This window comes from Echinops telfairi, unplaced genomic scaffold, assembly GCF_000313985.2.
Source record: "Echinops telfairi isolate 266 unplaced genomic scaffold, ASM31398v2 ScPeMD7_8;HRSCAF=38, whole genome shotgun sequence".
In the NCBI taxonomy this organism is placed as follows: domain Eukaryota; kingdom Metazoa; phylum Chordata; class Mammalia; order Afrosoricida; family Tenrecidae; genus Echinops; species Echinops telfairi.
This window is the reverse complement of record NW_022103905.1, coordinates 3,643,003-3,652,997: the sequence shown is the minus strand read 5'-3', so window position 1 is coordinate 3,652,997 and position 9,995 is coordinate 3,643,003. Positions and strand designations below refer to the sequence as shown.

The 9,995-nt window shown below is 47.4% G+C and overlaps 1 non-coding gene across 1 annotated transcript; it reads left to right on the top strand.

Moving 5' to 3' along the window:
• Positions 1–9,719: 9,719 nt before the first annotated feature.
• LOC115868240 lies at positions 9,720–9,854 on the top strand. Its single transcript, XR_004045499.1, has one exon. It is a non-coding gene; the product is annotated as a small nucleolar RNA SNORA9 (small nucleolar RNA).
• Positions 9,855–9,995: the final 141 nt, after the last annotated feature.

The window sequence follows — 9,995 nt, the reverse complement described above, 5'->3', positions numbered from 1 at the left end:
ATCTGCCATCGCTGAAATCTACAGTGGAGGGAGAACCTCCCCCAAGGGGCTCTGGGATCCTCAAAGGTACAGAAGCTGGAGGTGAACTTGATGGTTGAAAGTGCACGATCCCACCCCACCCCCACCCATCTTCCCACTAACTCCTGAAAGTGCACGATCCCACCACACCCCCACCCCATCTCCCTTTGGAATCCATCTTTACTGCTTCCTTTAATTTTCTTATTTGTACTAGTTTAAAATCTTTTCAATTCAAAATTAATCAAGACTCTGTGGTACAGGGAGAGAGGTATCAAAGAGAGGAGAAGAAACACGAAGGTGGGATTAGTCCTTGCTCTCAGTGAATGTGTGCCATTTGTACTGCTTAGTACCATCATCCCTTTAGGACATGAACATAACACCCTCTCATTTACAGACCCACTTTCTCTGCTGGTTTGTTCAGGAAGGGGAGGAGCGATCAGAAAGCCTTTATGGAGGAGAAGAAGAAACATTTGTTCAAGTTCAAGCTCAAAGGTAAACAAAAATGAGAGCATGTCTGTGGGAATGACTGATGTGAGCAAAGGCATGCAGGCAGAAGAGTACGAAGTGTGTTCTGTGTACAGTGGCACATACGTGTACATAAAAATACACATACACCGACCATGACACACACAGGCAGATGAGACATGTATGTCCTCATCCACACACCATCCATCCTTGTCCTACCTAATCTTCCCTTGTAGCACGTCACCACCTGATTTGCCCGTATTTGCGTGGTTACTCCCTGTCCCTCTCCAGTGGATGCAAACTCCCTTGTCTGTTTCACCCACTGCCGTGTCCCTGGTGCTGGCTCATCACAGCTTCTGGATGAGGATATGAAGGGAAACAAAGGTTAAAAGTGGGGAACGTGCCAGGGGAATCCACTGGGGAACATTTAAGGGAGTCATGAGATATGTTATATTCTGAATTTGGCTACAGCGTGACCCATCAAGTTGACTGGCGTGGAATAAGTGTTTAGCCATTCCAAAGCCTATAAGACAAAGTAGAATTCCCCCATGGGGTTGCCAAGGCCTAAGTCTTTACCGAACAGACCAACATCTTTCTCCTGCACAACAGTTGGTGGGTTCAAAGCTCCAACCTTTCAGCTAATGGTTGGGCACATAGCCACGGTGCCATCTGGGCTCCTTATTCCGAAAAGAATACTTTCCCAACACTTGCCAACGTGTTGGGAAGAAAGTCTGAGGCAAAGTTATGGCAACATGGACGCCCTCGTGAGAAATGGGGAAACACCGAGGACCGACTCCAGCTTGAAGGAGACCCCAGAGACAGGGAGCTCTTGCTGTAGGATGCCCCTCAAAGGCACCCTGGCCCAACAATGAACTTGCACGCACCGGCGACTGTGAAGACGGCACAGGATCTGGCGAGTTTCCGCTTGCTTTCCCCGGGTTCCAGAGCTGACCGGATGACATCTAACAAGAACAGCAACGAAGAGATGAGACCACTGTCTCCACTGGTTATCCCGGCCCGGATCCTGCAACTGGGGACAGCTGACAAAATTTGAAGGGGTTCTGTACACGGAGTGGAAATGCACCCATGCTGACTTTCTGATTTCGAGATTAGATAGTGGTTATTAAGGAGTCCAGGTGGCTGTGCCGGGGAAGCATTTGACGACTACCTCAAGGTCAGCAGTTTAAATTCACCAGCTGCTCTCTGGGAGAAAGATGAGGCTCTCTGTTCCCATAAAGGTTTGCAGTCTCAGAAATCCTATAGCGGGTGGCTTACAGTCAAAACATGTGCTCCAGTGGCGTGCTGGCTGCGATCCACGCCGTCTACTGATATGGATGTTGCGGCTTTTAAGGAGAGTGACTTGTTTGCGTACATGCCCCCTGGAGTATTTAGAGGTGTCTGAACTACATGTCAACAGCTTATTCTTAATTGGTTCCAGAAATAAAGATAAATAATAGCTGCATATAATAACAAAACCTTTATTTTTAATCACTAAGGTGGTGCAAGCAGCATCTAACCTTTCTGATTCCAGAAGGTGCTTCTAAGTTTGGTCGGGTTTGGTTTGGCTTGACTTTGTTTTGTTTCATGTGACTAGGAAAAGCATCTCTCCTCTTGTTTATTATGTCCCAGGAATGGTTTAGATATGCCCTCCTCTGGAATGAAGGAGCAGCGAGCCCCAAGGCGCATGCCAACCCCGCAGCACATTCTCCCTCTATGCCTCCTCCTGATTCCGTTTACCTTCCTAGCCGCCACATAGCCTTTCACACTCTGCTCAGGGTAGCACCTGCTCTGGCTCCACTGCTTCTGCCGCCGATGCCAGAAGTGCCTGCCTGACCGGCTCAAGGGCTGTAGGTTCCTACAGGCAGCAGCTCTGGCCTTGGATCATGTTCTGAAAGCCGCTGTACCAACATGGCAGCAGCTGCCAGGGCTGGGGGTGCCAACCATGCTGCCAGCACCTGCACACCCACTCCCGGGGCCCCCTCTCTGGGCTTTTCACCCCAATTCCAAGATGAGTGCAAAGTATGATTCAACTGCCATTGCAACCCCACCCCCAGCAAACTTGACCAGCAGGATCCAGGGGATACAGCGCTGGGACTTTGTCCTACAGGCTTCAATAGCGATGTAATGTAATAAGTGCTATGGGGCTCTAACCCCAGATGGGCAGGTCTGCTACGCAAGGCCTCTTTAAGCCATTAAAGAGCAAAGATGGCACGTTGAAAACTCAGGTGCACCCGACCCCAGCTAGGGTGTTTTGAATCACTTTGAAGTTGAGCAATTAAAAAGGAAGGCCAGCGAAGAATGGGTGTGTTTGAACTACGGTGTTGGAGAAAACTATCGAAGTATCATGGGCTGCCCGAAGAACACACAGGTCTGTCTGAGACAAAGCACAACCTGAATGTTCCTTAGAAGCAAGGGTGACAGAACTTCATTTCACATACTTGGGGACATCGCGTAGGTCTGGTAGAGTTTCAGGGAACAAGAGAAAGACCCTGGATGAGACTGAGTGACATGGTGGCTCAAAGGACAGCAATTGTGAGGATGGCACAGGGCTGGACAGAGTGTCCATCTGCTGTGCAGAGCGTTGCTATGAGCCGGAACCAACTGGACAGCCCCGAGGAGCAACGACGGGTTGCATGAGGACTGCGTGGGTATACCAGAGGGACTTTAAAGGGAGGGAGAAATGGAATGGAACCTTTCCACAAACTTCTTGAAGCCCCCTCATTATCATATGGTTTTCCCACAACATCCAAATCACACACCATCCTATTTCACAAAGCGCATCATTGACATTAGGCAACATATGGAAAACAGCTGGAACGTGGCGATCACTCATTCCATTGTAGTTGTCTCCCCCAAGTAAGAAAAGGAAATGCTAGGGCTATCCCCTCTGCCCAAAATGAAGACGGACATCGTATCAACTCTCTCTTCAACATAAGGCGCACAACCACCAAGGCGGTGGAGCTGCCCCATAGCTGGCGAGCAGTGCTAATTCCAGATCTTTAACCACATTTCAGCCTAGTGGGAGTTCTTTGTGAAGTACAAAGTACTTTGGGGTTCATTCCCTCATTTCATCCTCACAGCACCTCCGTGAGGTATGCAATTATCATCACTGTTGCTGCATCTTTAGATTCCTATTGACGTTGTTATTCTGAAGACATGGCCGTTCAGAGACCTTAAAGTGAACCTAAATCAATCATAATTAAGACAACAGTTGGCCTTTTCTGAAAGAAAGGCAAAATGGTACTCCTAACTCGCACACACAGAGAATCACATCCCTGCTATCCTCTGGGCCAGAAGCATCACTCAAGACCCAATAGAAAATGCTGGGACGGTGTGCTCACCTTTGGTAAGGAGTTGTGTAGGATGACCATGACATTCCTGCAAAGAGCCCCCTGGGCGAGGATCACTGAGGGTCAGTATGTACTGGAGGGCAGTGAATGAGTATGTGCACAGCTTCAGGTCTCTCTGCGTACCACCTTCCCTCGTGCCGCCTCTCTCCCTTGATCCAGGTGGCTCACTTGCTCAAGAGCGTGAGTTCCTCGGTTGACGGTTAAAGAATGGCACAGACAGAGACCAAAGAGAAGCCAGCCCAGAAGATCACAAAGAGAGGACGCAAGACCATTAACTCGGTTTAAGCTCCTCTTCTTGAAATAACAGCAGCCCTTGCACCCAAGAAACTTTACTGTGCTCTCCCAGGAGTGACGTTGAAAGAAAATGAATCAAAGGAGTTTGTAACATTTATGGGGAGCCTAGATTTACTGATGGCCTAATTGATTTATTTACAGCCCACCTTCTCAAACTAGAACTTGAGGAAAACATTTGAAGCAAAGTGTTGTTCTGCTGCAGAGACAGCACAGGCTCTTCAGACAGGCTCAGAGTCCAACCCACCTCTGTAGGAGCCCTCCTACTGACAGGGTAGCCGTGGAGAGTTACTGCTTGTGCTAGAAACAAATCCACAGAAACTCATGTGTAAGTCAGAGTTTTCTATAAAGGTCAAGTGTGCATCAAGAAAACATCCCAACCCAGTGCTGCCCAAACCCACAAGTCCAACATTAGCCCATATGTACAACACCAATCCACAAAGTCCTCCTCCATTTCACAAAACAGGCGCAATGATGCCAACTGCAGGAGGAAAGCCATGTTGGTGAATGTGTAAGCATCTCAGCGCTAGCAGGAGTCTCCACACGGCTGCTCAGCACCCAGGGCTGCATCGGGGTAGGTCCATGCAACTTCTCTTTGGGGATGTCTTGCAGGAAGTGAGCCTTGACAGCTGAAGTAGGGAACTGTCTAAGGCAGCTGCACCCTGGTCCAACCATCAGAAAACAAGAGACCTGAGAATAGAAAGCCTAGGCTTACTGAGCCATTTATCCCTCTGCCCTTCAATTAACCCCACCTGTGTTTATCGGCCAGGTTGGCACAATAAATTAACTACCTCACTGCTTCCCCCAAAGACCAGTTTCCCAGTTTCCTCATTTACAAAACAGATGCAAGGGCAACAACTTGAAAGAGCTCACAGGAAAAAAAGAAAAGCAAACTGGGTAGAACTGGCCCTGGGAGCTTCTGAAGTGTAAATCTCTGCAGGAGCAGAAAGCCCTGTCTTTCTCCCAGGGAGTGGCTGATGACTACCAACTGCTGGATTCGAGGCGAGCAGCCGGGCATGACCCACTCTGCCACCTGGGCCTCTCACTTTAAAGATAAAATATGTATGTCTATAAATTGTTATACACACACAAACATACAAGAGAGCTTCAAACAGTCTATCTTTATCTCCTTTTTGAACCTCCCTCACACACAATCACAGGTACAAGGGGACTTCAAAACCTTCATGGAAAAAATGAAAGTTTCCAATAAACTTTTTGAGGCCCCTCATAGTTCAAAGTCAGCAAATGTCCTCGCTTGTTCCAAAATCAAGCATCACATCATTGAAATGTGAAGCTGGACTTCACCTTGGAATGACATTGCTTTGCCTGGTTTTACTGGCCTGAATTTCCGATTATGTTTCCGATTGCCCAATTTCCATTTGTCCAGTTGTGTGACTCACCTAGAACGACACCCAAGATTTCCTGAAGCTGATGGCTTCGTTCACACTCCGGCTCCCCTGACGCTCCTTCTGATACCAAGACAACAGGAAGCAGGAAGGAGTCTGGACTTTTCTGGCACCAGTGCCTCTGGCTTATTAGAAACCGCCGCCCCTTGCAACATTACCTATGCTGCGTTCCTGCCAAGAACACACGACCGAAATCTAATGAAAAGAAACACCAGTCACAAAACGAGGACTTGTTAGATCTCTCCGGGAGAGCTATACCTCGGTCCTTGGCTCCATGTGAGAAAGAATTCACGCCGAAGCCTGGTTTGTAATCCAAGTGAGTTTTATGGGAGTTAGAAGGAGTTTCAGGTTTACACAGACACCTGCAGGCTCCTCACCCCGTGCAGCCTCCCTAGAAGCTGGTCGGAAAGTCAAGTGCTCTGCTCCGGTCTCCTGCCTTTTCAATTATACCGCGGGGAGGTGTGGTGGATGACCCTGGTCGACCCCATTGGATGAATTGAATTCACCTGGCCTAGGTGAGCCAATCCAAGTGCAGTGCCCACCTAGGTGTACCTCCCCTTCATGGCAGGAAACCTGAGCCTCTGAACATGTGCAATGTACCACTCCTTCATGGGTGGGTAGCTCAGACCTCTGGGCATGTGTAATGGACGCCCCAGTCCTAAGCTAAATTACCTAACAGACTGTTTTATTAAAAGGGATGGGGAGTGGGAGACAGTGGCCAGAATATGCCCTTCCAAAATGTCAATATCATAAAAGTCAAGGGGAAAAAGTTGTGGAAATGTTCCAGGTAAAAGGAGACTAAAGAGTTATGACAACTATATTCAGTATTTGATCCTAGGCTGGATCCTGCACTGAAGCGGGGTTGGGGGGTGGGGAGGGATGTTATAAAAGACACTAGATGAACTGATAAAATCAGAATGTGGACAGTAGACTAGGCAAAATATAGTATCAGTATACATGTGTAATGTTGATAACATAGTACTGCAGTTATCAGTGAGAGACTATCTGTTGTGTACTTAATGCTCGAAGGAGCCCCGGTGGTGTAGTGGTGATACTTGAGCTGCTAACAGCAAAGTCAGCAGTCCGGAGACCACAGGCTTCTCCGCAGGAGAAAGATGAGGATTTCTATTCCCAAGAAGTGTGACAATCTCCAACAAATGTACAAATGTGCTTGGCACGATGGATGCATGTATGGAGTGTGATGAGAGCTGCATGAGCCCCCAAAAATGATTTTTTTTAAAAAGAGTTACAATCTCAGAAACCCACAGGAGCAGTTCTGCCCTGTCCTAGAGGGTCACTAGGAGTTGGGCTCCACGCCAGGGCAGTGTGTTTGAGTTTTCCCATTTGGTGTTTTGTATGCCTAGGACTGTAGTAGTTATTGTGTAGTATTTAGGGATAAAAGGTCATGATATAGGTAGCTTACTTTCAAATTATTTGAATAAATATATATTCCATGTATGTACTGTGTTAATTTCTTGGGGCTGCCATAGCAAAGTACCATGAACTATGTGGCTTCTAAGAACAGAAATCTCATCCTTCTGGATGCTAGGGGTCAGAAGCAGAGGTCTTAGCCTTGAGCCATGTTGATTTCTTCTTACGGATCTGAGCTCCAAGGACCACTGGTAGCAGAGTGTGTTATGCAGCAGGCTGCTAACTTCAAGATCAGCAGTTTGATTCCACCTATTACTTCACAGGAGAAAGATGGAGTTTTATGCTCCCATAAAGATTTATAGACTTGGAAACCCAAAGAGGCAGTTTTACTTGGTCTTATAGGGTTGCTATGAATCAGAATTGAGCCCATGGTGGCAGGCCTATAGATTCTATATATTTAAAGAATGAAAAGAGAGCACACAAATAATAAAACACATATTAGATGAAAGTAAAAGGTTTTGCTAGGTAAATTTGGATAAAGAGCTTATAGGTGCCCCTGGTATAATTTTATGTTTGCAACTCTTTATAAGTTAGGAATTATTTCCAAGTAAAAGGTTTAAAATTTAAAAACCTATTGCTGGATTATCGAAAGAACCAATGGACAGGAAAAATTCAGGTACAACTTTGTATATCACCAGCCCCTTTTCTGTGCCCCGATCTTTGCTCATAACAGTTTCCATTTGCTTAGCAGCTAAAACAGCCCACACTGTCTGTGAGGTACTGCACTGAGAGCTTTACGTACAAGGCCATGCTTGACTACAGCAGGAGAGTGGCATAGAGCGTGCTCAGCCTCCACAACACACCCTGATTTCCGCCCTCTGTCACAGGAAGCCCCTGCCCCCATAAAAGCCAGGATGTGAGGGAGGCCTCAGTGCACCAGAGGAAGATGCCATGGGAATGGAGACCACCTGTCCATGGCACACAGATGGCCAGGCTGCCGCACAAACTCATCTACACAAGATCTCCGGGAGGAGGCCGGGAGGCTTTGTTTTAGAAAAAGCTGCTTGTCCCGAGAACCCCAGAAATGCAGTTATCCAACGTCAAGACCCAACACCTGGACACAGCAAGAATGCAGTGTATGAAACAGACAGGCTTTCTGTCCTCCAGAAACTGAAAATCTGATGGAGGGCATCAATGGAATCAAAATGCCTTCATGAAAACGTTTAAATTAACACTCCCAGTCAAGAAAGAGACAGGCGATGTGAGTGTTTTAGGAACTGATAACTAGGAAATGGGGCTGTGACTTCCCAAAGGGCCTGTCCCAATACCACTCCGTGGTAAAGAGCCAGCAAGAACGATACTGCAACAGGGAGAGGGAAATTAACCCCAGAGACTGGAACAACCTGAGCAAAGACACAGGGGCGAGGGGATAGAGTGGCAGGAATTAAAATGGAAAGTTGATCCAGTATTTTCACCCCTCTGTTTTCTGGCAACCCCCTGGGAGACGGGATAGAACTGTGATCCATAGCGTTTCCAATGGCTGGTCTTGTTCCAAAGCAGATCACCTGGTCATTTCTCCAAGGCTCCTCTGGGTGCACTTGAACCGCCAAACTTTCGGTTAGTAGCCAGCCGCAATGATCACTTGCATCAGCTGCAGGCTGGTGGAAGAAACAGTGAGGAGTGAAGTAATCACAGCTGTGCGCCCAGTCAGCGCCAAGGAGCGGGAGTGGGCAATCAATAAAGGAGGGGCATCAAGGAGAAGAGCTGTACCTATAAACTGGACCGGGCAGAGGAGAGCGGCTGTGCAAGGCGTTCGTCTCAAATGGCACCAGGGCAAGGCGACACCCTGGGCAGAAGCCCTAGGCAAGTCTGTCGGCTCGCATGCATGCACACACGGACACACAGGGTGGCTTGTCAGCCATGACTCGCAAAAGCCTCCCATATGGTGTCAGCACCCAACAAGCCAGATTCTACAAGACGCCCAAATTTTTAAAAAAAAGCATCCCCCTGTCTGACCAGATGTAACTTAATTTCTAGTTCTAGAAATGTGTTCATCCCACATACAGTCCATATTTCTAACCCTGGAAATCCCCTGTAGCCAGGAGTTAACACTTGCCAGAGGGAGGGAGGTGGCCCAGGTGGGGAAAAGCTACTCCTGCAGTACCATGAGAGAGGAGCGCCCTCTTGTGGCTCTGGCCAGACCTTGTCACTTCCAAGCCATTTGGCTTTGGGCACGTTCCTACTCTGAGGCTCTGACTGCTGTAAAACAGACAAGATGTGTGCTTTACAGATTCGGCCAGCACGGCTGTTCTCTGGTTTGGGTTTTTCATTTAGCTTCTTTTTTTTTTTTAGCTTTACTGTTAGGTAGGAGTGTGGAGAGATTGGGACCCTCAATCACTGCTGTCGGGGCAGTAAAACATTACAATACTGAAAAACAGGCTGATGCTTCGTTTAAAAGATGGGGGAAGTTACCATGTGATTGCGCAATCTGACTATTAGGTATACGTGTATAACCCACAGAACTAAGAGCGTGACACAGAGAGCTACATGTATATCCACGTTCATCACAGCCCTGTTCATAATAGCAGGAAGATGGAAACAACCTACTGCTTAGCAAGGACTAGCTTCACACGCTACGAATCGATCAGCTGTGGTACATGCACACAGTGGAGTAAGATTCACTGTTGAAGCATGACGACGGATATGCAAAACTCCTCACACTAGGAGCAAATCAAGGGGACATTATCCTGAGAGAAATTGGTCTATCTCAAAAGGACAAATATTGCATGAGATCACTGCTATAAGAAAGTATAAGAAGTTGCAAGCCTCCAGCGTGCCTGGGTTTGGAGTAACCCTGTGCATTCCTACAGTGCTTGCAAGAGCAGCTTTGAAAGGGTTTGAGGCCTTGCTCTACAATATCTACAGAGCAAGGTTATAGAAATTTCAGACATTCAGGAAAAGGGGGGTGGGGGTGGGGGGAAAAAGAAGAAAGTATAAGAAGTCAAGAAAAGGGGAATCAAAGAACAAAAAATCATATCATTGTGTGCTCCCCTATACGATCGCTGAAAACAAATGGGTACATAAGCAAATGTGG